We start from the raw sequence: 7,581 nt of genomic DNA, 5'->3' as shown, positions 1-7,581 counted from the left end.
GAATGAATGAATTACATGATTCTTCTAATGGAAACTCTACTGTTTTTACAAAAATATTGTAATAGTGTTAAAAATCAGGGATTATGTCTTAGAAACATCTATTCCCTGTACTGCCCATGATAATGTGTGCATGTAGGAATTTAAACATATTTGATTGAATTTGGTGTCTTACTTCTTCTGGGATGCATAAAACCTGTGAAGCTACCACTTGGCTGAATTAGAATGTAGAGTTGGAGCTCATTTAGATAAAATCCAAGTTTGTATGAATAAGTATAACGAAGACCAGTGAATTGATCTCGAGCCAACTCATAACCTCATAATGTTTATTTCATTATTTTTCCTTTTTTGATGTTCATTACATCAGTAACATCTTTACCACTTCTTTAATTAGAAAATAGGCATGGGAACAGACAGTGAATTTTGTGACTCTCACACCCATAATTAGAGCTATAAATTGAAAAGACTTCTCTATTTGAGGAATTGACTCAATTTCAAATGAGCAAGGATAGAGAATTAGTTCTAGTCCAGGAGTTAAGAGACTTGAGTTTTTGTCTTAGTTCTATTAGTAACTAGTCATGTCAACACAGAAAATAAAGCCATCTCTTTGTGGCTGAATGTCCTTATGAGTAAAATGAGTGAGTTGGCTAATGTTCTCTAATTTCTTTTCTAGGAAAACGAAAACAAACAAAACAAAACAAACCTCTGTGATGGCCTACTGTGAACTAGGCTCTATATAACTCTTCTAAAAGTTATAGAGACAAAATCATACCTATAGAATTTTTTAAAGAGAGACCAAATTGTTTGAATTTTAAAAAATTAGTAATTTGCAGATCCTATGTATATTGTGATAAAAATAAGTCACAGGAGTCAGAATGAGCCCAGGAATCAGGGTTCTGAGGATAAGCAGATATATTCTTGGAAATAAAAAAAAAAAAGTCCACAAGAATGATGTTATCAGCCCTCGTGGAGAAGCCCTTCTGGGACACTGACCAACAGGATTAGGTGAGATTCAGTATTGTCAGCAATTGACTGGTATTGATCTTTTATTCTATGCAACATTTTCAGATAGGAGTCTCTCCTCTGTCTGGCATAGAGTAAGCACCCAATAAATATATGTGGAATGAATTAATTAAAAGATAATTTCTTTGTGTTCCAAGTTCCTGTCCCATGTCTCCATGATTAAGCATCTGGCATATAGACACACTGTAAAAGCCTGTCTAATGCATCCTCTCTTTAGCATGGCCAAGTAGTAAAATCTGGGACTTTGGAGTTAGACTTACTTGAGTTTAAAGCTATTGACTTGCAAAGGACATGTTCCTTAATCTCTCTCAGCCTCAGTTTCATCATACGTAGAATGGAGAAATAATAGAAAATTAATTTTCTACTACAAAAGGCTTGTGAAAACTACATAAGAACAAATAAAACCAGTTAATTGTAATGTCTGATCCAGAATATAAGTTCAATATTTTCAGTTTTGTTTTATTTATTTTTTTTGTTCCATTGTCATTATTATTCTGTTATTACATCTATGTAAAATAAAACAATATGAAATGAAATAATAATAATAGCATCAAAACCCACAGTAGAATTGGAAAACTCTGTGTTTATGCATATATATAATTCACCCTCTGTGTTCCAGTGGCCAGATAAGATCTAGTTATGTTATGCATGATTATATTGAATTTTTTAATATTAAAATTTTCTTAGATTTTAAATCCTTAGTAATTAAAAGCATATTTTTATTTTGCGATAATTTTGTAGTCTATATACATTGCCATGTGTTTGAAGGTGATTCATTAGTATTGGCTAATAATGATGTAAAATATTACATCACTGAAATCCATAGAGGGGAAATTGTTTTTGTCTTATAATTTAATCTTTCTCTTCTTAAAGCCATCCATTGATCAAACTATTTTTTTTTATAATGTGCATGATAGAGTGGTGGGGTGAGGATAGAGCTTGGAGTTAAAAAGGGAAAAATAAAATGTTCTAAGTATTTACAAATGAGATTTCTCTAGATAAGTAAATTTTACCAGTCAATACAGCTAAAAAAAAAAAAATCAATGCTAATGATTCCCACTTGTCCTCTCATTCTTGGTGTTCTTGGAGTACTTGGAGTAGAATCACTTGGACAATGAGATAGGCAGAGCTAGTCTTTGTAAACTATACTTAAGCCATAGGAAATTCTACTACCTCCACAGATTATGACCCCTTGGCAGTCATTATTACTACTGATGGGAATTTGTTATATTCCTCATGTTTGAACAGTGTTTGAAAATATAGATGTCTATTGATTTATGGCATATGAACATACAAATGGTAAGTTTCACTCAGATGATTTGGTCATCAGTCACAAATTCAGATACAGTGCCATCTACCTCCACTCTTGTTTTTTCTTTTACTGACTTGATCATCAGCTTCATGTTTTGGGTTACTGTGTCTAGTCCCATCTGGTAATTGCTGTGGTACTAATTTCTGGGAATTTGCATTGGGGATGAAGGAAAGCAGAACTAAGTATAGACGACTATCCATTAAGACAAAAGGTAACTATGGTTTCTTATAATGTATTTGTTTCTTACCCTGTAAGAGAATCTGTGAAACAGGTTGAATTGGACAGTCCCTAAATCAGAACTCTAACTTCCGTGGCTTGTTTGAGAAGTCTTATTCAATGTAGGCCTCTTTACTGTTATTATTTTGGATAGGAACTTTATAAAGGCCATTGGACTAAGGAAATGGTACTTTAGGAGAAATCAGAAAGACTAGAAAAGACTTGAATCCCTCAGTTGAATTCTGTAGCAGAGGTTTCCATCAATGTCTATCAATAGAAGCTGATCTGTAACCAAGTTTTTACTGATTTGCTTCAAAATCAGAAAAATACAGATTATATTATAGGTTTTCCTTAAGTCTACAAATATTTCAATTCGAATTGTTGTCCTTTGTTATGAAATTACAAAATTTCCTGCTGTTTTATTGAGAAAGGATTTTTTTTTTCATTAAATAATGCTAAAAACAAATGAAACCCTTTAGCATGTTGTTAATGTCATTGATTGGGAAAATACATTTTCAGTATCCTTCTATTTAAAACAATATGATCTGTGAAAAAATTAGGAAGTTATTGCACTAAAGATTATCTCTTCTAGTGATTAAAAAAAGTAAGTGAACAACATTCCCTTTCCTCCAATGAAATATTATATGGAAACTTACTTATAAAGTGAAATTTCTCTGGTTAAAGTGGAGTAGGGGGCAGCCTCCTTATCTTTCTCTTAGTTTTTGAGATAGCCCTTTCCATAGAATATTTGGGCTCCCTAAAAAATATATATATTTTAAATTAATTAACATTTAAATTCAGCTTTATTGAGGTATAATTGACATATAAAATTGCAAGATATTTAAAGTATAACTCGTGGTGATTTGATATATGTACATTGTGAAAGCATTCTCATCTAGTTAATTAATACATCTATTACCTCACATTATTTTTTGGGGAGGAGTGAGAACACTTAAGTTCTACTCTCTTAGCTAATTTCAAGTATACAATACAGTGCTCTCAGTTATAGTTATCATGTTTTACATTAGATCCTCAGCTTAATCCATCTCATAGATGAAAGTTTGTACCCTTTAGTTTTAGAAGCGCTGGTTTAGACTGGAGTTTCTTAACTTCGGCACTACTGACATTTTAGGCTGGAAAGTTCTTTCTTTGGGGGCTGTCCTATGCATTGTAGGTTGTTTAGCAGCATCCCATGTCTCTACTTACTAGATGGCATTGGCATCCACCTCTCCCAATTATAAAAGCCAAAAGTGTCTCCAGACACTGATCAATATTCCCTGGGGGCAAAATCACCCCTGGTCGAGAATCAGTATTCTAGCCAACAGACTAACTCACATAGTGCAGGTATGAAGAGCTAGAATATTAAGCGATGTTTTATTTATTTATTTATTTATTTATTTATTTATTTATTTATTTATTTTTAAGCCTGAGATCCCATCACCTTTCCTCTGTTTAAATTGTGCTTTCGCTTCCACGCACAATGGGAAATGGGAGTTACAGTTGAAATGCAGAGAGGAAACAAAATAAGGTAATGCTGAGCTTCTGATGTCCCAAGGACTAGATCTTAGATAAGGCAATACATTTGGAAGAATATTTTGCTATTTTGTTTAACCTGGCACAGGGAATGTATATAAGGAATGTATATTCCTTCTGGGCTGGAATAGACAGGCTAGAATTTTGGAAGGGAAGCAAAAGTATTAGGTGAAGTGTGAACATTCTGTGTGTATGGTGAGGGGGCTGAATAGACTTTCTTTAAATTTGAAGATCTGAGATTAATGGGCACTCTGCTTCTCCTTGTCTGTGAAGCCTCCAAAAAGCAGAGAACTCCCATGTTCTACATGGGCTAGATGCCAGAGAGTAGAAATGGCAGTGTCGTCTGTGTTGGTATGAGAGGACCAAAGAAAAACTTTCAAGTTTCTTATAGCCACAGAGACAGATGAGAGAATATCCAAAAGTTCTTGTGCTTCGTTTCCTTCCCCTTGTCAAGTGTGAAAGAAAATTAGTTAAGAAAGATGTAAGTGGGTATGCAGGAATTTTGTCCTTGCAGAGGATGTCACATTGGAGGATGTGAGCAGAACAATCCTCTAGGACTGGAAGAGCCTCCAATTATGTCTCAACTAGTGGGGGCATAGAGGGAAATATATCTGAGGACCAGACAGGAAGTGATGCATCTGAGATGACTCCATCACAGGAGAGATACTTATCAAGATTGAAAAGTAGATCTACCTACCTCTTTCCACCAGTGTCTCAGTACCATAGCATCAACTCTAAGAGGAGATGGGTGGTGGATAAATCTTGAATTTCATTGAGCTTAAACCTGAAATAGCTAAGGAAAATCATGATCATGCAAGCAACTGGATTTACCTGAGAGTGAATTAAGATTATATTTCTGTACTGTGTTGAATAGAGCTTGGATAGAAATGTATTCCTCTTCGTATCCACTTTGCATATTCCCCATAATATTGCTAGTCAAACGATCTAATAAGTAAAACACCTTCATTCAAGTAAACAGATTCAATACTGAAAAAGTATATCTCTAGAATAGGGGCTACAAGTAACAATGTAATCATTTAGTGACTAGAGTAGCACCAGGATGAAAGAGAAAATAAAAAACACTGAGATTTAGACGTACTGTTTGTGGTCTCCTTTGAAATGTTCTTCAGATAAATAAGATAGATGGGTAGCAAGATGGATAGACAGGTGATAAAACAAATGTAGCAAAATGTTAATTATAGATTCTGCATGGTGTGTATATGGGCATTCACCGTAGAGTCCATCCAACATTTCTTGGTATTTGAAAATATATATTCATTATAACATGTCAGCAAAACAATAAGGATGATTTGTGCTAATACTTCAGCTAGTATTTGGATTAAGTTTATTATGTAGTAGTAGAATGTTAGGAATATGTTTTACTCTTTAAGTACATATATGTTTATGTGAAGATTTTATATGTAGTATATGCATTAGAATGTGAACAGGCAAGGGCCAAATGAACACTCTGCCTCGCTCCAGAGCAATCCCAGCTACTGTCCTGAACCCTTCAGGAGCCTTATTAGGCATTATCCCCACTTGCTCTTGCTTCTCATATTTCACAACTCCTCCTGGAATTTTCTAATAATTGTACAGTAGTGTGTTGTGGTTCATCATCTTGACTTGACACTTTTTTTTTAGGGGGGAGGCGATGTAAATAAAAATACTTCTCACTACTATTGAGGCCTTTGAAACATAAATTTGAATTCCTTGTCCTAATTTGCCGTTGACAAGTCTTAGAGGCAGAGGTAAAACAAAATTCTTGAACCAGCAAACTTGCTTCCACAAGTACAAAGGAATTTCAATAGTAGCCTCAGGAAAAAATGGATGAAACTGTCAGTCACATAAAAGAATTTAAGGGAGGGAAGAGAACTGATGCTTCATCAAATGGGAGAATTCAAATGTTTCAGCATGTCACTGACCCAAGTACCGCATCTTACATTCTTTGAATCATTAAAGATAAAGAAGATGGTTAGGTGCCTCCATTAAGACCTATTGGAAAGTGCTCATATCTCACATATTAATTATATGGAGCATTATCCTGCATAACAATACCAAGTCTTAAGAACTTCTGCTATGTAATCATTTTGAATATTTGTGATATTTCCTTTTAAATTGTGATATAATTGATGTGTAATAAAATGAAAAGATCTTAGCTTTTCAGTTTGATGAATTTTGACAGTGTAACTGCTGTCCAAAATATTTATGATATTCTTAAATTGAGTCAAAACTTTCAAATATTTTCAAATATCTCACTGCTGATTAACAGTGGTATGAAATCAGTAGTGGGTATTGCTCTAAGTAATAATCTAAATAGTTGATGACCATACTTGAAGTAGTGTGTAATAATGAACTTTCTTAGTGTTCAGTTTGATACATTTCCTGGGGAGGGAGAAATCTAACTAGTTGACTATAAATGTTTGGGTTTTATAGGCTTTAAAAATCTTAATGACCAAACCTGGTAGTCTTGATGATGTAATTAATTTCACAGAAATTAAACTTTATGATGGCTGGGGAAAAATGAATTCCCAAGAAAATAGTAAATTTGTGTTTGATTACTTTCACAGCTACCATATACAAACAAGAGTACTGTACCCCCTAGAATGATGCTTACTGCTATCATGGCCACTTGGTAACCACTGGCAATGTAACCCCATACTCCCAGCACTGCCTCAGTGTGCCTGCCCTTTACAGAGCCACCCTCATGTATGTTATAAAGCCAGACACACTGCTGGCCTGTCTTGGTGTGTAGTGCTGGCATCCAACATCGTCCAAAGGCTCTTTATTTCAATAGGAGTAACATCTATTCTGAGGCAGTTATTGGATAGGTACACTATATCCCTTATATTCTTGTATCAGTTTAGCATATTCTCCACACTTTCAAGATGAGGTATCTGAGACTCAGAAGAATTAAGAAACTTCCCAAGGCCATCCATCTGCTAAGTGGTGAAGCTCTTAAGTGTTGGTTGACACTATTGTTCAGCAAATAAAAATTAAATTAATTCAGTGTAACAATGATAACAAAACACAGTTTCTTTGGGGGTGTTGAGATTAATAAACATTTAGCACCATACAAATTAGTGTCACTAATTCTAGTGGCTTCCAATCTGCGTTCCTACTTAGAGAAGAGAGGAAAGAGACAGCCCATGAATGCAGCCAAAAATGTTCTACTTTTATCTCTTTAATTTGTTTATGCTCATTGTCTTAGTCCATTTGGCTGGTATAACAAAATACCATAAACTAGGTGGCTTTACAGCAATAAACATATACTTCTCTCAGTTCTGGAGGCTAAAAAGTCCAAGATCATGGTGCTGGTAGATTTAGTGCCTGGTTGGTGAGGGCTTCTGCCTCATAGACAGTTCGCTGGAAGGTGCAAGCTAGCTCTCTGGGATTTCTTTCTTTAAGGGCGCAAATCCCATTAATGAGAACTCCATTCTCATGACATAAGTGCCTCTCAAAAGCCCTACCTCTAATACTGTGAAACTGGGCATTAGATTTTA

Source organism: Pteropus medius, unplaced genomic scaffold (genome assembly GCF_902729225.1).
Source record: "Pteropus medius unplaced genomic scaffold, Ma_sr-lr_union100, whole genome shotgun sequence".
Taxonomy (NCBI): Eukaryota; Metazoa; Chordata; class Mammalia; order Chiroptera; family Pteropodidae; genus Pteropus; species Pteropus medius.
This window is presented reverse-complemented; position numbering follows the sequence as displayed.